The sequence below is a fragment of the Lithobates pipiens genome, unplaced genomic scaffold (assembly GCF_037356315.1).
Source record: "Lithobates pipiens isolate NorthernLeopardFrog02 unplaced genomic scaffold, aLitPip1_a1.2 Scaffold_3, whole genome shotgun sequence".
Classification (NCBI taxonomy): Eukaryota; Metazoa; Chordata; class Amphibia; order Anura; family Ranidae; genus Lithobates; species Lithobates pipiens.
Genome location: NW_027507790.1, coordinates 175735162 through 175762342, shown reverse-complemented (window position 1 = coordinate 175762342; position 27181 = coordinate 175735162). Strand labels below are relative to the sequence as shown.

The following is a 27181-nucleotide window of genomic DNA, read 5'->3' as shown; positions in this document are numbered from 1 at the left end:
GCCTGCCACCAGATGTGGATTGTCAATTGCCACGCTGCCTGCCACCAGATGTGGATTGTCACTTGCCACGTCGCCTGTCATCAGATGGGGATTGTCACTTGCCACCAGATATGAATTGTCACTTGCCACAACGCCTGCCACCAGATGCAGCTTGTCACTTGCCACATCATCTGTCACCAGATTTGGATTGTCACTTACCCTGCTGCCTGCCACCAGATATGGATTGTCACTTGCCACGCTGCTTGCCACCAGATGTGGATTGTCAATTGCCACGCTGCCTGCCACCAGATGTAGATTGTCACTTGCCACGTCGTCTGTCATCAGATGGGGATTGTCACTTGCCCCCAGATGTGAATTATCACTTGCCACAACGCCTGCCACCAGATGCAGCTTGTCACATCTCCTGTCACCAGATGTGGATTGTCACTTGCCACGCTGCCTGCCACCAGATGGGGATTGTCACTTGCCATGTGGCCTGCCAGTGCCACCAGATGTGGATTGTCACATCAACTGGCACTTCGCCTGTCATGCTGCCTGCCACCAGGTGTGGATTGTCCCTGCATTGGTGGCAGAACTGGTCCATTTAGCACAGAGGCAGGAGAGCGGTGAAGCGGGGTGGAAGGTGAGAGATGATGTCATCTCTCTTCTCCCCGCTGCACCTCCAACATTGAGGAGGCTGGCAGAACACTAGTGTTCTGTCAAAACTGTCTGTGATGGCGGAAGAGCGGTAATGCGGGGTGGGTGGAGAGAGATGATGTCATCTCTACTTGCCCGTCTGGCCGCTTTTCTCATTCACTCGGATCCCATGCCGCTGCCCAGGTCTCTCATGCAGCCAGCCCGGCTCTTTCATTCCGTGGCCTGGCTGCAGAGAAGCTACAGCCCAGTTGTGGGCCACAGCCGGTGGTTGGGGACCCCTGCTATAACAGATTTGGCAATCACTAATGAGACCTACACATTATATGATAATTATTAAGGGAAAATTCTGTACTCTGAACATTCATAAGAATTTCATCTCATTTTCATTTGTGTACACAAATTCCAAGAGACAATTCAGACCTTCCATAAGAAATTTACTGAAGCAGCAAACTGCACAATTTTTCTCGTTACTGAACAGAATAGTTATATTTACCAGCCCTTTCCTTTCCTGAATGAACACAGTGAGTGATCAGTTCATGTGCTGACAAGAAACATGCTAATAGGAGAGAGCAGAGTGAGCTTATCACTGTGCTCCTTCTGTCCCCAGCCAGGGCGCAGAGCAAGTAGGTTAAATGATACTGGCACTTATACAACCCAGAAGACAGAGGATACACTAATGACAGGAGTAAAGTACTACAGGGGACAACTCTGGATTAAGAGGTGAACATTGTGGCAACATGCAGCTTACTTATTCTACCTTGTAAAGGACTATCTTCTTTTTTTTTTTTTCACATTTGTGGTGGGAGTTCCGCTCAAATGTTAGATGTCGTTTTCTGCCTTAGGCAGGCCGCACAAGCAACCACAGGTTAAAGACTGCCGCATGACACACACCAGCCACACCCCCCCAGCAGACCGCTGTGTGACACTGACAACAACCACCCACCTGGGAGGGCCGCATTGCGGCACCTACCCGATCTAGGGGTGGCGTGTTGCGGTGTCCTCTCCTCCTCTCCCAGGAATAGATGCAGGCAGCGGCTCCGGTGTCTGCTACTCCCGCAGCTGTGTGTCTTCTTTCTGTTCCTCCTAAGCTATGCATCCAATAGGATTTCCTAACGCTTTGGCCAATTGGGAGACAGGTCTTACTGACCTGCCTCCTGATTGGCAGGGAGGAACGTTCATGTGAAAATAGTGAAAATTCATTCCTTACCATCACACAACGGAATGGGATCGCCCCAAGCCCACCCTATTTTGAAGACTATTAGAGCCTCTGGCTCTAATAACCTGCTTCAAAATATACCCCCCCCCCGTCTATCGACGCCATGTGTCCGCCATCCTGAAAGGGGACAGGCACATGGATAGGGAGGGTGGTGGAGGTGTTGGGGGGGCAGCGCCCATGTGCCCACAATGCACGGGCTGCCACTGCTCTTTTCTCAAGTGAGGGTGGGGGAAGCCGTATCCGCTGGGAGAAGACAGTAACTATTGATAGCGGCTTTAGCAGTCAATAGCAATAATCGTAGGTAAAACCCGGCATGCTGGTACCCAGGTTGATCGATCGATCAACTTGATACATTCAGCCTGCCGATACAATGCTCGAATCTCAGCCGGGACTAACATCTGCCTATTTAGAATCCAAAAAATTAGGATGTGGAAAACTGTGCAGGAGTACAGCTGGGAATAGATCAAGTAGCTGGGTCACAGACCTGGGTTGGTAACAGATGATCAGCAATGCATAACATCGTAAGCAGAATCAAGATCAGGAGCAGGCAGAGGTCAGAAACATCCAGGCAACGAGGTACAAATTTAGAGAGCAGAATCTTGGTCTGAAGGCTAAAGTCTATAATGGGGGTAATGAGTAACCATTGGCAGACAAGGGAAATCCAAGAGAAGGTCACACAAAAGCTGGGTCAGTAACAAATGTCAGGTACAATTTCAGGATTACAAGATCATGGATCACAAAGATGCAGCTAAAAGATCATTCAGTGCTGAGCTAAGGCAGGACTCTTTAAAGAGCCCACTTTGTACCAATGTCCATGGTGGACATGTGCCCACATCCACACACACAAAGAGAAGCACGGATTAAGAATGAAATGATATAAGGAGTGCTGGACATGACAGTGTGGATGAGGGACACAGAGGGTTAAGCTTTATGGGTGGAGTTCAGGAAAAGGTTTGCAGGAAACAAATTCAGTGTAGGGGAGGGGTCACATAAAAGGGAGAGGTGTGGCTTTAAGGAATCATTCGGAGCCCAGTGTGACACAGAGGAGGCAGTTTTTTCGCTGCTCCTCTGCTATGGCGGACCTCGAGGGACTCTTCGCGCGGCTGCGACGGGCGGCGGAGGTGCACGGTGCGGACTGGCTGCGGGAACGTGTGGGTGACCTGGCGGACGGCGATGTGGACGGCGGCGGGACAGGTGAGGTTCCACTGCGCGCGCGGAGGTCTCGGCCTCCGGCGCGTTTTTCTCCTGGGCCTACTCCTCGGCCGCCTCGTGACTCCCGGAGCCCGGGGGTGGACCGATCGGTCCCCCCGGCAAAACGGCAGGTTATCGGCTCCCCCCGGTCCGGGCGGTCGTTGCGCCGCCGACCGGAGGGGGGCGGGGCTTCGCGGCCGCATGGAAATGGCGCCGGGACCGCACGGGGCCCGGTGGAGGTGGGGGGGAGTGTGGATGGCTCTGGGTCGGCAGGCCAAGGGGGGGTGCACGTGGCGGGGGATCTGCGGCATGCTGGGTCTGGGGCCAGCATCCGCGCGGTGGGGGGGAGGGGGGCGCTCCGGGGGGGTCGCATGCTGGAGGGGGGGGAGGGAGGGTCGCAGAAGGCTGCCAAGGTGCCTGGCAGGGCTGGTTTTAGACGCCGGCATGCCGGGGGCGGCGGGGGGAGGAGGACATTGCCTGCAGTCCCAGATCGCAGGGACCGGATGGACCGCGCGGAGCACAGGGGGATGGCCGCGTCCCCGGTGCGCGCTGGAGAGGTCGGTTCGGAGAGCGAGCTGTCCCAGGAGGAGGAGGGGTCCTTTTCTGCACCCGGACCGGTACCGGTCGCCGAGGCCCCTGGGGGCCCGGGTAAGTTGCGGGAGTCTACATTGCTGGCGGATGCCTTGCGGGATCTGATGGGGGTGGCGCAGGGGGGTGCGGTACCCACGGGATCCCGGGACGTATTGGGGGGGGTTGCGGCAGGTTCAGCGCAGGGGGCGGGGCCTGTGGCCCCGGGGGGGCCGTCAGGTCAGTTGCAGGAGCTGTTGGGGGGGCTGCAGGCCCTGGTTGGTAAGTTTGCTGGGGGCTCCGGGTCGCCTCAGGTGGCCCCCTGGATGGGTACTGTGGGGGGGGCCGGGGGGGCGGAGGTCATTCCTGCGCGGGATGCACCGCCTGCTGCGGTGTCGGGGAGCATGGATGCGGGGGCTGTGGGCTCGGGGGTCCCCCCGGTGCCCGCGGACCCGGGGGCGCGGTCTGACCTGGTTAGGATCGCGGATGCTGCCCGGTGCGAAGTCTATGTTTGTTTCGAAGGCCCATTGGGGGCGCATTTGAAGCAGGAGGTGCGGGACAAGATCGGCAAGGGTGAGTATGTGGAGATTTTCTCTTTGCTCCCCCTCGAGAAATTTAATTTGGACAGGGTTAAGCCGGACAGTTCCAAGAAGGACGACGAGGAGAAACGTAGGTATCGGCTGATCCCGCGCACATTTGCAAATTGGCTTCAGGCGTTCGCTATCTTGGCTAGCGTGATAGGGGAAAAGAACCCCGAGCATTGCTCGGCGTTATTTTGTTACCTGGACGCGATTGGGGAGGCTCACCGAGTGTATGGAGGGCTGGCTTGGCTGCGCTATGATGAGCAGTTTCGTCAGCGTAAGGCAGTGCGGGCTGACCTGCGGTGGGATCACAAGGACATAAGCCTCTGGATGAGGCTTATGTCTGCTCCGCGGGCGCCCACTCCGTTTCTTCAGGGGGGGGGCGGGAGTGCGTCTTCCTCGGGACTGCCGGCCGGAAAGAAGTGGGGGGTGTGCTGGCCCTTTAATGAAGGGGCTTGTAAATTCGGAGGCGCGTGCCGCTTCAAGCATGAGTGCTCCGGGTGCGGCGGCACCCACCCCCTGTCCCGCTGTTTCAAAAAAGGTCAGCGTGCCGGTGCCGCCGGTCACAAAAGGGATGACGCCGGTGAACCTGGGAAGGATGCTTCCTTTCCTAAATAGGTATCCGGATGGTGCGGCGGCGCGGGGGTTAATTCTGGGTTTTCGGGACGGTTTTAGGATTCCCTGTTCTTTGGGAGGGGTGCCGCCGTTGGCCAGGAATTTGCGATCGGCTTTAGATCACCCGGGGGTTGTGGATGACAAATTGGGTAAAGAGGTGGCGCTGGGCCGGATGGGTGGTCCTTTCGAAGTGCAGCCGTGGGGGGACCTGGTGGTCTCCCCGTTGGGTGTAGTTCCTAAGAAGGAGCCGGGGAAGTTTCGCTTGATTCATCACCTGTCTTTTCCGAAAGGGGGGTCGGTCAATGATTTCATTGACCCGGAGGCGTGTACGGTTTCCTACACGTCTTTTGACGCGGCGGTACGGTGGGTCAGGCGGTATGGTCGTGGGGCTCTCATGGCCAAGGCGGATGTGGAATCGGCGTTTCGCCTTCTGCCGGTCCACCCGGACAGCTTCCGGCTGTTGGGATGCCATTGGCGGGGCAAGTTTTATGTGGACTTGTGCCTGCCCATGGGTTGTTCCATTTCATGCGCCTATTTTGAAGCTTTTAGTTCATTTTTGGAATGGGTGGTGAGAGATGTTTCGGGCCTGGAGTCGGTCATCCACTATTTGGATGACTTTCTGTGCGTGGGCCCGCCTGCCTCCAATGTGTGTGCGATTCTTCTGTCCACGTTGCAGCACATTGCGGGCAGGTTCGGGGTGCCGTTGGCGGGGGATAAGACGGAAGGCCCGGTGACGGAATTGAGTTTTTTGGGAATCGTGATTGATTCTATGGCAATGGAGTGTCGCTTGCCAGAGAATAAATTACGGGATCTGCAGGCGGAGTTGGCAGGCATGCAGGGCCGGCCGAAGGTTCAGCTTCGGGCCCTGCAGTCCCTGTTGGGCAAGCTGAATTTCGCTTGCCGGATCATCCCTATGGGCCGTGTGTTCTGCCGACGGCTGTCGGGGGCCACTGCCGGGGTAACCGCCCCTACCCACTTTGTGCGTTTGCGAAGGGAACACCGGGAGGACCTGCGGGCTTGGCATGAATTTTTGGAGTCGTATAATGGGCGGGCTATGTGGATGTCGGGGCCAGTGAGCAACTTCGATGTGGAGTTGGTTACTGACGCGGCTGGCTCAACGGGTTATGGGGCATTTTTCCGGGGTCGGTGGAGTGCGGAACCTTGGCCACGCTCATGGGAGGTTGCGGGGTTGTTGGGCAATTTGGTTTTGCTAGAATTGTTCCCGATAGTGGTGGCATTGGAGCTGTGGGGGGCGGAGTTTCGTAATTTGAAGTTGCGCATCAATTGCGATAACATGGGGGTGGTCCAGGTCCTCAATCGGATGACTGCTTCCTCCCCCCCGGTCATCCGGCTGCTGCGACACCTGGTCTTTCGCTGTTTGCGGCTCAATGTTTACGTTTATGCTGTGCACATACCTGGGGTGGAGAATTCTTTGGCTGACTCGCTCTCTCGTTTTCAGTGGGACAAGTTCCGGCAGCTGGCGCCGGGAGCGGAGGAGTCGGGGGCGCCATGCCCCGGGTGGATGTGGGAACTTCCCTTGGAATCGCCGCAGGTTGGTTGAAAAGGTCGTTGAGTGAGGCTACATGGTCCGCTTATTCTAGAGTGTGGGCGGAATGGTGGGCGTTCCTGCGGGAGGTTGGAGTGGCTGGTCGGGGCTCCGACCGGCGCTGGGTGGTATTGTACTGGGTTGCCCGGAACATTGAGACGGGCCTGTCTCCCGTCTATTGAGCGGAAGCTGGCGGGGTTGGCCTTTTTGTTCAAACTGTGGGGGGAGCCGGACGGGACGAAGGATTTTTGGGTGAGGCAAACGTTGAAGGGGTACAGGAGGGATTGGAAGGGTAGGGATGCGCGCCGGCCGGTGTCATTTGACAATTTGGTGGCAATTTGTTCTCGGCTGGTGGACGTTTGCTCGTCTGCTTACGAGACCGTTCTGTTTACGGCAGCGTTTTCGTTGGCGTTTTATGGGGCTTTTAGGATTGGGGAGTTGGTGTGTCGCTCAAAACGGGTGGCTGGGGGTCTGTTGGATCAGGATGTGCAGGTGGTTGCGGATCGGGTGAGTATACGGTTGCGTAGGTCGAAGACTGATCAACGGGGCAAGGGAGTGGCGATTACGCTGCTCGCCCTGCCGGGCTCGGTAGTGTGCCCGGTGGCGGCGGTACGGGCTTTCCGGGCGGTACGGCCTGTGGGGGCGGGCCCCTTTTTGGTGCACGAGGAGGGCTCTTTTCTATCCCGTTTTCAGTTTGTGTCGGTCTTTCGGCAATGCCTGAGGGCGGTGGGTTTGGATGAGCGGGACTACGCGTCCCACTCTTTTCGGATTGGGGCGGCCACGGAAGCGGCTCGATGTGGGCTGGAGGAGGCGGTGGTTCGCCGGATTGGTAGATGGGAGTCCCGGAGGTTCCGGTCCTATGTCCGGCCGCAGTTGCTCCTGGGGTAAGGAGGGTGCGGCTGGGGGTTGTTTGCTGTGGGATTTATGGGGGGGAGGACTGTGCTTGTAACATTCCTTTGGTTGTTGTGTTATTTCTCTTGTTTTCATTCCAGATGGAGGTTCTCAACGCCTCGTTTGGATCCTGGGGCATTCGTACGTCTGCTGGGGGGCCAGGAGAGGTGATTCTCTACCAGCAGGCAGGCAATTGGGTATCCCCAGGGAGGTAGCTAGGGTGATGTGGTTGGGTTTCCCGGGCATGAGGTGGGAGCGTGTCATGAGGGAGGTGGAGCGCTTCGCTTTGAGGGATAGGCCCCCGGATGTGCTGGTTGTTCATGCGGGGGGCAATGACCTGGGAGTTCGGAAAGTGAAGGACATTTTGGCGGATATCAAGGCTGATGTGTTGCGCATGCGAGTCCTTTTCCCGGGCACCATTTTTGGTGGTCGGACATTGTGGCCAGAACGGTGTGGCGGGGGGCCAGGTCTTTAGCCAGCCTTGAGAAAACTAGGATTAGGGTTAATAAGGTTGTTGGGCGGTTTGTAGTGCAGAACGGGGGCATTGTGGTAAGACACAGGGAATTGGAGGTGAATGTAGGGCTTTATCTTAGGCGGGATGGCGTTCATCTATCGGATGTGGGGATTGACCTCTGGTCCTTTGGCTTACAGGAGGGCATACAGAAAGCTCTTCGGGTGTGGGGCGGCCCTCAAGGTTGAGGGGGTCACCCTTTCGGGCTGTGGCGGTGTGTTTTCTGGTGGTTTCTGACGGTAGACAGGTACTCAGAAGGGATCTGAGGGTGTGGGGGGCTCATCTAACGATCGGCCCCTCTGGGTATTCCTGAACGTTGGAGGGAATACGGTTATGTTCACTGGCGGAAGTTGTCTCCGACCGGTCACAGGTGGAGGCCTTTGGGAAGTTGGTCAGGTGTACCGCAGTGATTTGGTATTGGCTTAAGTGTGGTCACCGTCAGAGATCACCAGAATGGGCAGTTAATGTTAATTAAAATGTGGTTTAATGTTAATAAAGTTATTTATATTTATATATTTATATATATTTATATATTTATATATTTTCATATTTACAAGTTATTGGAGTGAATTTTGAGTTATGTTTAATAAAGGCTGTTGTGGCCAGTTTACTCCAACCTATGGTGTGGTCTCGTTTCTAATAGGTAAGGAATAGTATAAGGGGAACATTCAGACTACACTAGTCATGTGCTGATAAGTAGAGCTGTGCAGGGAAACATTTCTCCATGTGTTCCCTGTATTTGGTCATGAGAAATTATCATTCAGATGACCAGTGCTGGCCATCTGAAGTAATCTGATGTCAAATGACCAAGCGTAGATAATGATGCGTTGAAGCTTCCCTGTGCCTGGCCTGTAGCCTTTCTTTGCAGCTATGACATCCATACATCATTTTGGTGCACTTTTTGCGATTCGCCAGTGCTTTGCTTTAACTGACATTTGCAAAGCCGTGCGACGTGGCTCCCAAACAAAATTGACGTCCTTTTTTTTCCCCACGCTTTCTTTTGGTGGTATTTGATCACCACTGCGGTTTCTATTTTTGTGCTATAAACAAAAAAAACATTATTTTTTACATTTTGCTATTATAAATATCCCTCAAAAATATATAACATTTTTTTTTTTTGCCCTCAGTTTAGGCTGATACGTATTCTTCTACATATAAAAACAAAACAAAAAAAAATGCAATAAGCGATTATAGTATAATATTATAATTATAATATATTATATATATATATATATATATATATAAAATATATAGTAAAATAGGGGATAGTTTTATGGCATTTTTATTATTATTATTTTTACTAGTAATGGCGGCGATCAGCGATTTTTATCGTGACTGCGACATTACACTTTGGACATTTTTGACACATTTTTGGGACCACTGTCATTATACAGCAATCAGTGCTATACAAATGCACTGATTCCTGTGTAAATGACACTGGCAGTGAAGGGGAAAACCACTAGTTGACAGTGTAGGGGTTAAGTGAGTGGCAGTGTAGGGGTTAAGTGAGTGTTTCTAACTGTGGGGGGCGTGGCTGTCTATGACACGTTACTAATCTCTGCTCCGATCACAGGGAACAGAGATCATTGACACTGTCACTAGGCAAAATGGGGAGATGCTTGTTTACATTAGCTACTCCCCGTTCTTCCTCCCCATGAGATGATCATGGGTATCCCCGCAGCGATCGAGACGGCGGGATCCGCGATTGGACTCACGGAGGTTCCAACCGGCGTGCGCACGATGACACGGTGGCAAATTAAAAGGGACGTACCTGTATGCCCATTTGCCTGTCCGTGCCATTCTGCCGATGTACATCAGCGTGCGCCTGTCGGCAAGAGGTTAAAGAATAAATTCACCTTTAGGGTCCTTTCATATGGCGGTCCGACTGGCGGACTCTGTTTTGTTAAGCGAGGGATCGATCTGCTGATCAGGTGGATGACAGGTTCGTCTCCACTCACTGTGCAGAGATGGACCTGTCAAAGCCTCTATGAGGAGAACAGATGAAAATGGCAGCCCTCTCCATTTTTATCTGATCCCATCCACCAAACGGATAGAAAATAGGCTTTCCATCTGCCTGGATTTCACAGACAGGATTGGATTGCAGCAGGTGTCAGGGGCCTTAGGAACATGTTACATGCTCCATCCCATTTTATATATGTATGTTTCCAATGCTGCAGTTGACACCCACTGGCCACCATTCTTATAGCAAAATTGAGAATCCCTAACAAGGACTGTAGCTGTCTCTTAGTACACCATTGCGAGAGGGTAAAGTCATGTATGACTAACCTAATACGGGCCAGTTTGTCAGAAGGCAGGCTGGCCTGCATGGTACATGTATCCAGGGTGATGCCTAAGAAGGTGATGGAATGTGCCGGTCCTTCCACTTTATGTTCGGCTATGGGCACGTTGTGGTTGGTAAACACCACTCTTAACCTGTCTAGGTTTACCGGGGGTATGTCTGGCCATTTGATGAGCAGAAAATCATCAAGTTAAGGGATGACCATCTGACATTGGGCTTGGTGCGACAGGATCCATGTAAGGGACTGAGCAAAAATGTTGAAGAGCCATGAGTTTCTTTTGGACCCGAAGTTCAACTTGATGGCAAAGAAATAGGAATCCCTCCATTCAATGCTGTGCCATCACCAGGGGGATGGCATAATAGGCAGGAGTTTGCAAGCATCTGAGATGTCTGCTTTAGACATCCAGGCGCCGGTACCTATTTTAATTATGGCCTGGATGGCCAAGTCGACTGACACGTACTTGAGGGATAATTCCGCGGAAAGAGTCAGGGAATTTGGAATATCAGAAGAATGAGGTGCAGATAAATCATACACTAAGCAAAGTTTATTGGAGAACTTGCCCTTGACGAGTCCAATAGGGCCAACTCTCCAGGTCTGAAAAGGTGACTGTGAGAGGGGTCAGATGATGACCCCTCCGTCTAGTTCAGCCTGTAGCAGATTGTCTATGGCCTGTTCACCGATAGCTGCTGACTGGAGGTTCTTGCATTCGTGAGTGGAGTAGGGTAAAGTGGCGAGACCAGTGTGGAATCCTGCCATTAATCTGTGTACCAGGAATATGGCCAGTGAAGGGGTGGGGTCATCCACCCGACTTGTTTAGCTGCTTTAACCTCCCTGGCAGTATGATTAGTTCTAGTTTTAGGTACTGAAAACGGTAGAATTATTTTGCATGGAAATTTGGCGTTTTATATTGTAGTCCTGTAATTCTTAGGAATAACTCTCTTAAATCTGTTCAAACCAGAGTCTAGCAGACATCCCGGGTATGATAACATTTATAATATAATAAAGAATAATAAAAATTATTCAATAATGTAATCAAGTCCTAAAACACTGAAAAAGTGACACTTTCTGGTTTCTATGGACAATCTCCAAATTTCAGGCAGAAAAAACAGTATTTATAATATAAAACTACATGCAGGGCACTGCACAGACCACTAGGGACAAAGGGGGTGTGTAATTTTTTTATACAGTACTGTAATCTGTAAGATTACAGTACTGTGTTTTGTGTCTTTTTACTCTTTTGAATTTGGCGCAGATCTCCGCTCCCGTGCGCCGTAACGTTGCAGGGAACGGAGCTCGGCGGCATTCGGGCAATGTGAATCGAGCGGAGGACAGCTCGATCCAGGGGACAAGGTAAGCAACTCTCCCTGTCTCCTCCCTGTATCCAGCGATGCGATCCCGAGTCTGGCTCGGGGTTACCGCTCGTGGAACTAAAATCCCAACCCGAGCCAGACTCAGGATCACCGCTAGGGAGGTTAAGTGACATGTGACCTTCGAGTGTGCCCTATGGCATGACGTACAACTATGCAGTGGTCGGCACTGGTTGTAGGAGCATATGCCACAGTTAAAGTTGTTACATATGGCCGCGCTCCCCACTGATAACACTGGTCGTCCCTTTTTATCTACCTGCCGCTGTTGTGCAGGATCTGGCAAGCTTTAAACGATACTGGAGGTATAAGGGGAATTGAAGGGGTGCCTTGTGGCTTCCTCAGAGCCCCAGTTTGCTGTTTGGGTAGAAGACTGACAGATAGTGCAGAGTGGAGAGCATAGACCAGCAAGTGATGACAAAACAGTTCTGTGTTGGTAACACTCCAGTATGTCTTGGCCTGGAACTCTACAAGCCTGGCTGCTGCTTTGGCTGAAAATGACCAATGGTAGTTGTAAAAGGAGTATCCTCCATACTTGTAACCTAAGTCTCAGAGATGGATTGCAGGGATGCCTGCTGGGTGCTGCGCCCAGATGCAGCTGGCGGCAGGAAGAGGGGCCTGAAAAGCTCTGCTGTTCCTGGTAGTAGTGGGGTAGGGAATGCCCCTGCATCTCAGCCTTGCTATGAGCTTGGGGATGGTCCATACCCTTAGGGACTGCGCAATGCTGCTCTCTGAGCCTGCGGGGAGTGACAGAGGGGCGGGTGTGAATTCCTCACTGCTGGCCAGCAACATGGCTCCGGCTATAAGACAAAACAAGGGGGTGCATGTGTTAAGAGGAGTTGTAGCAGTAGGACAGTGAGCGGAGTGGGATACAGAAAACTTAGACAAGGAAAAAGGAGAAGTACAGGAAAAGGAGGATAGGATAGGAGCCGACTGTGTTCTCTTGTGTAGAACCCTATTGAGTGAAAATTTAGAAAACTCAAAAGAGTGCATGGCAACCAAGGTGAGCCAGGAGGTGACTGGCCAGGTAACCGATAGCTCGGGTGCCTGTCTGTGCTGAACTCAAATCTGTGGGCCAGAACCCCAGGGCATACTGGGGCAAGAAGCTGAAGTCTGATACAGTCTACGTAGGAATGTTGCAATCTGTAGTCAGTGACACATGCTCGGTCTGCTAACGCTTGCACTGTCAGCAAGCTCAACGTTTAGCGACCTTGTCTGTGAGGTGAAGGGTCACCCTTCGAAAACACAGTGTGACGCAGAGACATATGTGACAGATGTGCCCAATGAGTATCCCAAATGATGTATGTGAAGTAACGGTTTAGTGAAAGAGTGCTTCAGGATAATGTGAGAGGAACCCTTGAACTACACACCTAACTGGTGCCCTAGTAGCAAGGCCCCGGTAAGGATCAAAACTGGGTTAACCGGAAACATCTGCAGTACGGGTGACATAAGAGCAATATATATTTATTTTTATTTTTTTCTCCCTTTTTTTTACCTGGAATGGGCTGTCCCACCCCTGTTATGCAACTGGCCCTGGTGAAGATGCGATCCCTATGTTTTATCATAATTTTTATTTTATTTTTTTGGAAAAACAGTGTCCAACCTGGTGCAGCATGGGACCTGAAACCCGACTAACCTAAGGGAGAAATGACAGACAGAAAACGGTGAGTGGCTTGTATAAAAATGCCACTGGAGACGAGTGGCTGATTAAGTGCCACTAAAAAATGATGTGTGGCTGTTGGTGTACCACTGAGAATGTGTAACGATTGCAAGAAGTTATGCTGAAATGCAAGTTATATTGAGATGTGTGCTTGCAACGATTGCAAGAGTTATGCTTGTAGGCGTGATTGCAAAGATTTGCCCTGGATGTGTGCTTGTGTAGCACTCTGGAGTTTAGGCAGGGTTGCTCCTCACAAATTTACTTGCCAGGAGTAGTTATCCTGGTTGATTGTTAGAGATCAATTGATTTCTCCCTAAGTTTGGCTATGTTGCACTTTTTCTCTTCTCCCATTAAGTGGCCAGATACTTGGTGGTACTAGATATGAGAAGGGCAACCCAAGGTCAGGTTATGGGTATGTGGGGTATCTCAGCCAATGGGCAGGGGTTTTCTTGAATCCCTTGGCCTGCTGAGAAAGCCTATATATTCGGGTGGAGTCAGGTGATCTATGTTCGGTGCCACCTGGACAGCTGTCTGGGTGGATGAGTATTGTACTGCCTGGGCTGTTAGGCCGGAGATTGGACCTATCCTGGGCACATCTGGCTGCTAGGCTGTCTGAGGGCCTATCCAGAAGCAAGAGAACAGCGTAGGGTTGGGAATGCGGCTTGCAGTCCAACCAGAAGTGACGGTTCTGTTGGCTGGAGAACCTGATGTGGTTGGAGGTAAAGGGGAAGCTGTAGCCAGTAAGGGACTATCCACCTTATTACCAGGGACCACAGTGAGTAACTGAAGCAAGTACCGGAGCAGAATTCTCACCAATCGGGGACGGTGAAGAATCGGGAAACTTCAGTGGGAATCCAGCCAGGGACCCAGCCAGTGGAGGTGACACTTGCAGAGCAGCCTTGTGTGCCAAGCTAGGGACCGAGCAGGCCAGTGTGGGTGAAGTTTGAGAGGTATCTAGGTGCCAAGCTAGGGACCCAGCAGAGAAGCAGGGGTGACGCTTGAGGAAAATACCATTGTGAAGATTGGAGAAGATCAAGGGATTCAGCGGTGAATCAGTGGGTCTAGTGAAAGACCGGGAGCTCTGTGTGCTGAAGAACTAAAAGGAGAGATTGTAGTGAAAGTGAAGGAGTTGTTGAGCCTTCTGTTTGGAACTGTTCAAGACTGTTGCCATAGGTGACAGCATTTTTACACATGCAGATGTGGCATCTTGCTGGATGCCTTTCCCTGTATGGCTGTCGTATTGAAGTCTCAGAGTCAACCAATTAAACTTGCAAATACCTAAGGGTGTCCTGGCCCTAACACTCTCTCCTCCAAAAAAATTTGTGAAGAGAAATAAACTTTCTTTTGGATTCAAGATAACTTTAACTACCCTGCAACCACCATGCCGCACAGCCCACTACATACAGAAGGATCTCAGCTGTCCCTGGAGGTTCTCATCAAATCAAAGGAGGCCTGGGACCTTGCTATACTTGCAATGATTGCAAGGGAGTTGTGCCACTGAATGTACTTGTGGTGACTGCGAGAAGTTGTGTTTCTGTATGTGCTTCCAACGATTGCAAGAAGTTTGTGCTGCTGGAGATGTGCCTGCAACAATTGCAAGAGTCTGTGCTGTTAGAGGCGTGCTTGCTTGCAACGATTACAAGAAAATAACCTGCTGATTTAAGAAAATTTAAATGTGTCGGAATGGATCGTCATCCTAACCAGTTGTAGCTATGTTTGAGAGTATAAGAATGCATCCGATGCGAATTGTTGTGCCACCGATGCGACTGGACTCAAATCAAATTGTAGTGGGTATGCAATAAGACCGATACTAATCGGTAGTAGTAGGGTAAATGATATGAATAAAAACATGACTGATATGAATCGGTTTGTAGGGTAAGTGACATGAATCGTCGTGTGATGTCCTTGAAGCGAACCGTTGTGTCGTTGATGAGACTAGGTTTGAATCGGACTGTGGTAGGTATGCAATGTGTCCGATACGAATGATATGAATAAAGACATGACCGATACAAATTGGTTGTAAGGTTGGGTGTGAACTGATACGATAGTGCCGCCGATGCGCCTAGTTTTGCACCGGACTGTGAGGAGTATGAAAAATAGATCCGATACGAATCGGTTTTAGGGTAGGATGTGAACCAATATAAATTGGTAGGTAGGGTAAATGAAATGAACTGATACAAATCGGTAATATGGTAAGCGTCATGAATCGGCGATGTATCTGATGCGAACCGTTGTGCCGCCGATGCGACTGGGTTAGAATCTGACTGTAGAAAGTATGCAATGTATCCGGTACGAATCGGTTGTAAAGTGAAATGACTCCGAGATGCAGGATAGGAAACATAACGAATCGCAACATTGCGTATGATACAAAAAAAGGTTTGAATCCTACCTGCAACAGCGAGTGAGAACCGCAGGCGAAGACCACAAACTGAGAAGCCACAACACACTTGTAGTCGAACACACTGACTCATGAACATGAGGTGAACTAGGAAGGATTGGCCTAGTGACGTGTAGTATTGTGCACTGGAACCGACAAAAAGCATGGGCGAGTGGTCTGCTTAAATGCCCCCAGGGCTCCTCCCATAAATCCAGGCCTTCACATATACATAAGAAAAAAGGAAAAAAAAACTGCGCTAAGGTTAAGAATGTGAATGTGTGAATGTATGAATGTATAAAGAAAATCCTGTGAGGATATTCAGTTGCGGCTTTCGCTATGTCACATACATGCAAATAAAAACGAAAAAACCCATAAGCCGCGCTAAATAGATACCAAGGCAAATACAACCAACTATTTGTGCAATGATATAAAAGTGAATGTTGAAATAAATATTGGTAAATACAACCAACTGCTTGTGCAAAATAGACAAATAAATATTAAAACAAATATTGTATAGGGTATAGCAACCCTATATGTGTGTATACATATACGTGATACAGAACATATAAGTATTAGGATTCCTGATCCCACAAACCCACAAATACTAATGGGCACATATAATGGGAATCAGTGACACACACCTATTATAAAATATAAACACCCAATGTGTGAACAATGAGTCCGTATAGAAACAAAAAAAAGGGGGGTAACGTAAGGCCCAGTAAGGGTCCCCTGAGTAAACACCACACTCTTCCTGGAAATCCAAATATGGGAGTAGTTGTATTCAATCCACCACCAACACACGATAAGATTTACTGCTTACCAGATATGAATGACCCCCCACTACAGAGGGTCACACGGGGCTTAATAGGAATGGACGTCACTTCCAACCACAAGATAAGAGAGGTTCCTCGATGTCTTCCTGGATTCACTCTTTTAGGAGCTCTTGGGAAGAAAACTCACTCCCGGACACTCAACTCAGTAGTCCAAACAGACTCAGAGTCAGGGACATCAAAACCATAGGGGAAAGATAAAACTCAAAATAGTGTAAAACCCTTTTTATTTTAAATTAAAAATATAAAAATACACTTACAAGTGTGTAAAAAAAGAAAGCGCCTTAAGTCCGTGGCGCCGGCCGGACGCACACGGACAGACTCGTTCTCCTGGAACCCGTCACAAAACCGAGGTGATAAGTAGCGCACCGCTCAGCCCTACGCGTTTCGCAACAAAATTGCGTCATCCAGGTGCCCCTTTTTTCTTATGTATAAATATAAAAATACACTTACAAGCGTGTAAAAAAAGAAAGCGCCTTAAGTCCGTGGCGCCGGCCGGACGCACACGGACAGACTCGTTCTCCTGGAACCCGTCACAAAACCGAGGTGATAAGTAGCGCACCGCTCAGCCCTACGCGTTTCGCAACAAAATTGCGTCATCCAGGTGCCCCTGGATGACGCAATTTTGTTGCGAAACGCGTAGGGATGAGCGGTGCGCTACTTATCACCTCGGTTTTGTGACGGGTTCCAGGAGAACGAGTCTGTCCGTGTGCGTCCGGCCGGCGCCACGGACTTAAGGCGCTTTCTTTTTTTACACGCTTGTAAGTGTATTTTTATATTTTTAATTTAAAATAAAAAGGGTTTTACACTATTTTGAGTTTTATCTTTCCCCTATGGTTTTGATGTCCCTGACTCTGAGTCTGTTTGGACTACTGAGTTGAGTGTCCGGGAGTGAGTTTTCTTCCCAAGAGCTCCTAAAAGAGTGAATCCAGGAAGACATCGAGGAACCTCTCTTATCTTGTGGTTGGAAGTGACGTCCATTCCTATTAAGCCCCGTGTGACCCTCTGTAGTGGGGGGTCATTCATATCTGGTAAGCAGTAAATCTTATCGTGTGTTGGTGGTGGATTGAATACAACTACTCCCATATTTGGATTTCCAGGAAGAGTGTGGTGTTTACTCAGGGGACCCTTACTGGGCCTTACGTTACCCCCCTTTTTTTTGTTTCTATACGGACTCATTGTTCACACATTGGGTGTTTATATTTTATAATAGGTGTGTGTCACTGATTCCCATTATATGTGCCCATTAGTATTTGTGGGTTTGTGGGATCAGGAATCCTAATACTTATATGTTCTGTATCACGTATATGTATACACACATATAGGGTTGCTATACCCTATACAATATTTGTTTTAATATTTATTTGTCTATTTTGCACAAGCAGTTGGTTGTATTTACCAATATTTATTTCAACATTCACTTTTATATCATTGCACAAATAGTTGGTTGTATTTGCCTTGGTATCTATTTAGCGCGGCTTATGGGTTTTTTCGTTTCCTTCACATATACATTATATATCTATAACCCCCCTTTTTTTCCCCCCTTTTTTTAACCACTTAAGGCAAATCGCCATCATTGTACGTCGGTACTTCAACGCTAAATACCGTTGCTATGGCAGTAGCTAGCTGCCATAACCCTGGTATTTTCAACAACGGTGAGCGACTGGCTTTCAGATAAAAGTGATCTCCACTGTGGATTCACCGCAAAATCACTTTTATCGGGGTGAGAGAGGGGCCCCCTCTCCCGCCGTGTTCTGGTCATCTCCACCGCTTACCAGAGCCATCGGTAGCGGCGGAGACGATTGCGTCCCTCCTTCTCAGTAACATGGAACCGAGTAAGGGAATAATGGCCAGCACTTGGCTCCATAACAGGTGGAAGGGATTTCAAATGACATTTCTTTTTTTCTTTTTTTTTTATTGCATTTTAGTGTAAATGTTAGATCTGAGGTCTTTTTGACCCCAGATCTCATATTTAAGAGGTCCTGTCATGCTTTTTTTTCCTATTTCAAGGGATGTTTACATTCCTTGTAATAGGAATAGAAGTGACCCATTTTTTTTTTTAAAGGACAGTGTAAAAATAAAAAATGTAAAATAAATTTGAAAAAAATAAAAATGCAAAGTGTCCCATCGAGCGAACGTAAGTCGAGCTTGCATATGAAAACGGTGTTTAAACTACACGTGAGGCATCGTTAGCGCGAGAGAAATATTTCTAGCACTAGACCTCCTCTGTAACTCTAAACATGTAACTGTAGAAATATTTAAATGTCGCCTATGGAGATTTTTAAGGGTAAAAGTTTGTCACCATTCCATAAGCGGGCGCATTTTGAAGCGTGACATGTTGGGTATCAATTTACATCATCTTTTATGATATAAAAAAAATGCGCTATCTTTACTGTTGTCTTATTTTTTTAAGTCAAAGTGCATTTTTTCCAAAAAAGTTGCGCTTGCAAGACTGCTGTGCAAATACGGTGTGACATAAAGTTTTGCAACGGCCGCCATTTTGTTCTCTATGGTGTAGTCATTTTCTAGCAAAAAAAAAATAAAAAATAATTTTAACTTGTAAACAAGAAGTGTCAAAAAGAGGCTGGTGGTTAAAAGTGATTACATACTCTCTATTCTCAGATGTATAAGGAGCTCAGAGAGCTAGGGGAGGAGAGCCAGCAGCACACTAGTCTTTCCAGGGAATGGTTGTACAGGTGGGTGTGTCAGTACCAGTCTGATCACTGGAGGATAGGCAGGCTGCTCTACCAGCACAGCCAGAAAACTGACCACGCTGGGATGCATGTGCTCTCATGCCTAGCATGATCAGTTGTTAATAGGAAGGCAAACGGGACTGGCATGAACATCAGGGATTTCCCGCAAATGAAACAATACAAAGGGAAGAAGATACTTTAACACAAGTGCATGGTACAACAGACACATATAAAGAAATGTCAGGGTAACATATTCTTTAAGCAGTTGTCAATTTTCTCTCCAAAACCTTCTGGCCTTTCCTACACCAGCTACTACACTGCCCACATTTTATACAGTTATACAGTATTTTCAATCATATACACTATAGTACCAAAAGTATTGTGACACCTGCCTTTATGAACTTTATTGGCACCCCAATCTTAATCCATAAGGTTCAATATTGAGTTGGCCCACCCTTTGCAGCTATAACAGCTTCAACTCTTCTGGGAAGGCCGTCTACAAGGTTTAGGAATTTGTCCATGGGAATATTTGACTATTCTTCCAGAAGCGCATTTGTGAGGTCAGGCCCTAGGGTTGCCACCTGTCTAGGATTCACCTGGACAGTTCGGGGTTTGGAATCATGCGTCCGGGTTTCAGACTGCCTGAAACCCGGACACATTATTCAGGCCGGACTTCGCTTCCAGATGCATCTGGATGAGAGGTGCTGACTGCCAATGGGTGAGTGAGCTCACCATCCATCCCTGTCTGTGATTGAAGCCTCCTCCCTTCTCTCTCCTGCCTCTGAGTGAGCACACTAAGGTAATTCAGGGTTCCCAGAGCACCCCTTACATCAGAGTTCCCCTTTACACCAGAGGCCAAAGTATTCCCCCTTAGTCCTCTCCGTACATCAGAGTTCTCAGTGTTCCCCCCTTAAATCAGTGTTCCCAGAGCATCCTTTATGTTAGAGTCCCCAGAGTCCTCCCTTACTTCAGGGTCTGCAGAGTCCCCCCTTACAGTGAAAGGCAACTCTGCAATTTCAGATGTAAAAGGGGAACTCTGTGGGCTCTGATGTAAAGGGTGACTCTTGTTATTAATGTCATATGATTAGAAATGCTATTTAATAGCAAAATATATGTATAGTTTATACTATAAAAAAAAAAAGATTCCTGTGTGCCACTAAAGTATTTGGGTTTGACTTGAAGAAAAGGTGGCAACCTTATCAGGCCCTGATGTGGATGGGAAGGCCTGCCTTGCAGTCTTCGATCTAATTTATCCCAAAGGTCTTCTTTCGGGTTGAGGTCAGGACTCTGTGCAGGCCAGTCAAATTCCTCCACCCCAAACTAGCTCATCCGTGTCCTTATGGACCTTGCTTTGTGCACTGGTCCAAATTATTTGGTGGAGGGGGGATTAGGTTGTTTCTCAGGGGTTGGGCTTAGCTCCTTAGCCAGTGAAGGGAACTCTTAAGGAGTCAGCATACCAAGACATTTTGGATAATTTCATGCTCCCAACTTAGTTTGGGGATGACCCCTTCCTGTTCCAACATGACTGTGCACCAGTGCACAAATAAGGTCCATAAAGAAATGGATGAGCGAGTTTGGGGTGGAGGAACGTGACTGGCCTGCACAGAGTCCTAACCTCAACCCGATAGAACACCTTTGTGATGAATTAGAGTGGAGACTGTGAGCCACGCCTTCTCATCCACAAAAATTGTGACCGCAAACACTCCTTGCTCTCTTTCAAGATTTGGTACATGAGCTTCTTTTGGAGCATTTTTGGAGCAGCCTGAGGCCCATTTAAATTAATGGTGCAGCTCCAAAAATGCTCAACTGTGCCACGCTTAGGCGTGAATGGAGACTAGGGATGAGCTCAGGCGTGTTCGCATGGTCCACGTGAAGAGTCCGCCAGGAGGTCAGCACAGCGCTGCGCTAATCATAGGCAGTGAGACATTGCCCGATCTCTGCAGCCGCACATTGGGGCAATGTCTCACTGCCTGTGATTAGCGCAGCGCTGCGCCGACTTCCTGGCGGGCTCAGCATGTGTTCCATGCGAACACGCCTGAGCTCATCCCTAATGGAGACATGTGTAACTGGCAGGATCACCAGTAGGGATGAGCTCAGGCGTGTTCGCATGGAACACGTGCAGAGCCCGCCAGGAAGTGAGCGCAGCGCTGCGCTAATCACAGGCAGTGAGACATTGCCCCGATGCGTGGCTGCAGAGATCGGGCAATGTCTCACTGCCTGTGATTAGCGCAGCGCTGCGCTCACTTCCTGGCGGGCTCTGCACGTGTTCCATGCGAACACGCCTGAGCTCATCCCTAATCACCAGCTAAAAAAAGGAAAAATAAATGAAAAGAAAGCAAATGCAGCCAAAGGATCTAAGTGCTTGTAGGCTGCAGTGCGTGCAGATATATAATGTCTTTGCAGGAAAAAATAATAACCCGGAATGTGATTAGTGGCTATGGGCACCTTCGCTATTTCCTTTGCTTTTCGTTTTGATGAATTGCTTTGTGGAAATGTGCTTGTATTACATAAGCTTGTCCAGCAGAGGGCAATCTTGACCAACATTTGAGGAAGAGATGGCCTTGATTCCTGTTTGCACAGCATTATGTTTCTTACTTTATAAAGGAAATCACACCTAGTAAGTAGAAAAACAAAGAAAGATAAACACAATGTAAAAACTTCAATGGGGAACAAACATGAAAAAAAACATAAACTGATAAAAGTTGCCAAACAGGAGAAATGTATTATCTGTAGTGTACCTCTGTAGTAAACTTTAAAACAAAGTGCGCTTATCTTTTTTTTTTGCCCCTCTACCTTGACCTAACTCAACCCACCCTCCCCTCCAGAGATGCATACATACATTGATCTTGTATTTATTTAAAATGAATCCCACAAGTCTTCACTGTCCTGCACATTACAGCCCTATTATTTTCTATGGGGCTGTATACTAGGGCCTGGGACAAAGGAAGGCAATCCCATAAAAGTCTATAGGGCTGCAATGCACAGGCACAGTGAGGTGACGATCTGGACTGAAATGGCTCCTGGTGGGCATCTTGGGTGAACCCGTGTCTGATTGGACACTGGGCTTTCTCAAGATTTGGGCAGACATCTTTATCCAGAGAGGCCTCAGACTATGAACAGGTCTATGCTGCTGCAAACACATTGGACACAGCTCATTCCAATTTTGGTGTCAGACACCCTCGTTTAGGATCTTTCCCTGTTCTCCCCTGTAGGGGAGAAGAGGCTGCATGGACTGTTGCAGAAGATCCTGTTGGAGTGGAGGATCAGGTCAGAAGAACCTCTGTACCTGGCCTCCCTAGATATCAACAAGCAGTTAACCCTTGCTGCAGCCACACTACAAGGGAGGACTTTTAGTTTTCTAATGCCCCGTACACACGAGAGGGATTAAGTCTGACAGACCTCCAAAGGAGTTCCGCCGGAGTTCCGCCGGAGTTCCGACGGAGTTCTGGCGGACTTTTCGACCGAACGGACTTGACCACACACCATCACACCAAACTCCGACGGAGTCGAACGTGATGACGTACGACTGGATTCGACGTAGGAAGTTCCTAGACAGTAGCCAATAGCTGCCCTAGCGTCGGTTTTAGTCCGTCGGAGTAGCACACACACGAGTGGATTTTTCAAAGGGGACCGGGTCCGGCGGAGTTCCGTCGGGAAAATTTAAAGCATGCTTCATTTCTAAAGTCCGTCAGACTTTAGCTTCGCTAAAGTCCGTTGCAGCCCACACACGATCGGATAGTCCGCCGGACTCAGTCCGTCGGAGTTTGGATGTCGAAAAGTCCGCTCGTGTGTACGGGGCATTAGAATTCAGCCTAAGGCCTCTTTCAGACGAACGATCCGTTCAGGTCCGCCTAAAAAACTGACAGGCGGACCTGAACGGATCGTTCGTCTGAAAGAGGCCTTAGGCTGAATTGTAAGAAAACGAAAAGTCCTCTATGGAGCAACGGAAATGTCAGAGGTGACATGTCTGTTGACATCCGACCCGCTCTGATCCGAAAAAGTGTGACGGAGGAAAAACCTACTTTTCCATCCGTCATCGGATCGGATCGGGTGATGATGGACTCTGCGGTCCATCATCATCCGATCTCCCATAGGGGAGAGCGGCGCTCTGACAGGTCCGTCCCTGCGCAGTGTGCAGAGACAGACCTGTCATCTTCCTGCTTAGCGGCGATCGACGGAGTGATCCCCGCTGAGCAAGAGGACGTTCACAGGGCGGATCATCACGGATCTGTCCCGTGTGAAAGAGGCCTTACACAAAATGCAGAATTCAATATTCTTAATAGAAGATGATGTAGGGCTGGTTGGACGGAGCACTGATAATGAAAAAAAGTGGAGAAGAGTCACCCTGCTGAGCTGCTGTGTTAATGAGACTCATCGAATTCATCTAGTCAGAGTGCAAATGAGAACACAATGTAGTGGAGTTACTTCTCATGCTGGCTAATTCTATTAACCCCATGCTGTTCCATTTTTAGCCTTTCACTATCATATTGTCTATAGGGATTTCTGGTAAAGACAATAGCAAGCTGGATGAAAACAATGGTGATTCTATGCCTGGCATGGACACTGCCTAGTAATCTGCAATGTAGGACCTATGGCTCCTATCAGGTCCTGCATTTCGGGATTATTCCTACAAAGACCACATAAAATATTACTGGTAAAAGCATAATTAGTATTCTAAATGTTTACTTTTAGTGTTTTTTCTTTCCATAAATTATGTTATTAAATTAATTATGTTTTAATCACTTGCAATGTGCCTTCAAACTTTGAGTGGTTGTAAACCACTGGACGTGTATTTTTATATTCCCGGCAAAGCAAAGGCATAATGTGTTAGTTTGCATTGCAAACTAGCCCATTAAAGCGGAGGTCCACCCTAAAGTGGACCTTCCGCTCATCGGAACCCTCCCCCCCTCCGGTGCCACAATCGGCACCTTTCAGGGGGAGGGGGGTGCAGTTACCTGGATAATCCAGGTAAATGCACCCACTTCCGGGATAGCTCTCTGCGGAAAGGGGCGTAACTTACGCCCCTTTCCGCAAGTGCCCGCCCCTTCCCGCAAGTGCCCCGCTGCCTGCTGGGAAACACACAGCTCCCAGAGGCAGCGGGGAGCGTCCTTATTGCGCAGCGCGATTCGCGCATGCGCAGTAGGGAACCGGGAAATGAAGCCGAAGATACCCATACCCAAGATGGCGGCGGCAGGACCCGACAGACGACCTAGCGATCGGCTTCGGGTGCCGACATCGCGGGCGCGCTGGACAGGTAAGTGTCACTATTTTAAAAGTCAGCAGCTGCAGTATTTGTAGCTGCTGGCTTTTAAAAAAAAAAAAAAACGCGGAGTCCCGGTGGACTCCCGCTTTAAGTGAAACTTACCTGAAAACGAAGCCTTCCAGCGATTCGCTGGAGACAGCTTCCAACTCCACTCGTCTTGCTTTCAGGTTCTCAGACTTCGGCACTGTGACTGGCTGAAGCTGCGATGCCTTCACTCCCGTGCATGCGCCACCGGTCACAGCACGGGGCTCTGAAGGAATGGCACAGGTGGCGTGCATGCTCCAGTGATGTCACTGGCTGCATGTACAGTAAATATCTCCTAAACAGTGCACGTTTAGGAGATATTTACACTACCTATAGGTAAGCCTTATTATAGGTGTAGCCATGCCCCCATAAGGGTTGCTGAATGTGGTGGTTCACCTGTCACCCTGCCCAGCCAGACATCCACCTCTCAGTCTCTCAGAGACATAGAACAGTCCATAAGCTTTGTTTTTTTATTTGAGAGGATTTTACTTGGATGGGAAATAGGGAATTATGGGATGCCAAGGAATAATCAGTGCAAATTGCTTCTATATAAGTCTTCTATATGTCCAGCAAAAACTCTTGCTGCACACTGTTACTGCTCCAGCACTTCCCTTGCTACAGACTGTTACGCCTCCAGACTAGCTAGCACTGCATGGTTAGGCCTAACAATAACTCAGCTAGGTCTCAGTGAACTTCCTTTTGCGGGCAAGTACCTCGGCCCTCTGTGATATAGAAATAGTTCAGGTGCTCAAAACCCATTCACACCTGAGCGTTTTGTAGCTTGAAGCCTGAAGCTACAAAACGCTGGAGGGGAAAAAATCTATTATTCTCAATGGAGATGGTTCACATCTCTACTCCATGTCGCCTGAAGCCGAACGCCTGAAGCTCAAACAAGTTCTGGACCCTTTTTTGTCTCTCCAATTGAGCAGATTTGGGCGTTTTTCTTCTTTTAACATTGGTGACCTTATGACCTGCACAAAAACGCGGCAAATCGCGGTAAAAAACGCAGAGTATCGTGGTAAAGAACACCGCAAAATCGCGGTAAATTTGCACGATTTTCTGCTTGAAGATGCTACGCTCAGGTGTTAATGCAGCCTAACTGTCCTCTGCACAACTACCAATCCCAGACAGCTCTCTTCAGGCACCGCCAGCCAGCCTGGCTGCAGTGACTTCTCTCCACTGCCCTTCCCACAGTCCTCTCTTCTGGTTCTGCACCCATCACAAACTGCAATCTCCTAGTTCTTTGAGGCGTGCCTCCCCAGTCCTCCCGATTGTGCTCCACTCACCAGCCCCCCGGCTGCAACCAGTTGTCCTCCCTGGGAGTGCATAATTTCTGTCTATGCTGGCCCAGCTGTTTTCCTTCTCCCCTTACCTCCCTACATAACCTTTTGAGTAGCTGCTGGGGGAGTTTAATTTTCTTCATCAGCTCCTCCCCCACAAATATTACCTTTTTAGGATTACTCGACCCTCCCTTTTAGATTGTAAGCTCTAAGAAGCAGGACCCTCTGATTCCTCCTGTATTAAAGCGGACCTCCACCCTAAAGTGGAAGGTCTGCTCATCGGAACCCCCCCCCTTCCGGTGCCTCAATTGGCACCTTTCAGGGGGGAGGGGGGTGCAGATACCTGTATAATTCAGGTATCTGCACCCACTTCCGGGACAAGCTAGACGCAGCTGCCCCGCCCCCCTGTTGTGTTCTGGGAAACACACAGTTCCCAGGACACGCGGGGATCAATGGAGATGCGCAGTAGGGAACCGGGCAATGAAGCCGCAACGCTTCACTTCCCAATTGGCTGACAGAGGATGGCGGCGGGGGCAGCTGAGAGACGAGCGATTGCTCGTCATCTGCTGCCGACATGGCTGGACCCTGGAACAGGTAAGTGTCCATTTATTAAAAGTCAGCAGCTGCAGTATTTGTAGCTGCTGACTTTTAATATTTTTTTTAAGGTGCAGCTCCTCTTTAAATTGTATTGTAACTGTAATGTCTGCCCTCACGTTGTAATGAGGGCAGCAAACTGTTGGCGCTATATAAATCCTGTATAATAATAATATTAATCACTGATATCAAAGTGCAATACTACATATCACTAATATTGATTTATATATCACTTGAAAGAAAGCTCTGAGTCTGCTGACCTCACATTCAAGATGGCAACACCCAGGAGCAGTCCAAGGATTTGTGGATGTCTATACAGGGAGGTTTTTACAGGTAAATAACATATATTAAATGCACATATAATCTTTTTGGAAGACTTTTGTGGAAATTAATGATTTGGAAAAAAAATTAAATAATATTTGAAGAGATTTGGTGCTTATCTGCAACCCACACATGCACTTCAAATTCAAGCCAGCTGCAGATCTGACATTTTGCAGAGCTGTTGCATCGTTCAACTGTCATCCGGTGGCTCGCCTCTGCTCTTCAGATATCGAAGAGCCCAAATAAACTCTCCTGCATAAAGTTGTGAATAAATTCGGATGAAGGAAAATGTTAGGTAATCACAATCTTAGCATTTTTTGATGGTAAAGCATTCTGGCTGATTGACTCCACACATGGCTCTTCTTCCACACCTTTCATTGCACCCCTAACACATCTGAGTTTCTGTGAAGCTGCACAGTATGATATCCCCTGTGCTGAATATACTGCATATATTGGTTGTAACATTTCCAATGTGTTTTTAAATATCAATTGTTGTTACTAGCTACTGCTTTGTCTGCCTTTCTTCCAAGGCCAGTTTTTTACTAAATGCACACATTTAAAAAATACTCTCATTTAAAGCAAACCTAGAGCTACTGTATAGTAGGTTAGACATAAGCATATAAACTGCCTAATAAGAATTGTGGCCAAATTTCATAATTACAACAGCTTCAGCCCATCTGTTGTCATACAGGTCCTGATGTGGTGTTCTGCGCCATTT

General features: G+C 48.7%; 1 long non-coding RNA gene across 2 annotated transcripts; it reads left to right on the top strand.

Moving 5' to 3' along the window:
- Positions 1-2708: 2708 nt before the first annotated feature.
- LOC143940792 (uncharacterized) lies at positions 2709-8412 on the top strand. Of its 2 annotated transcripts, none has more exons than XR_013263935.1 (3): positions 2709-3046; positions 6266-6358; positions 7345-8412. It is a non-coding gene; the product is annotated as an uncharacterized LOC143940792 (long non-coding RNA). The 2 variants fall into 2 exon arrangements; XR_013263936.1 differs by lacking the exon at positions 2709-3046 and adding an exon at positions 3539-3691.
- The last annotated feature ends 18769 nt before the right edge of the window (positions 8413-27181 follow it).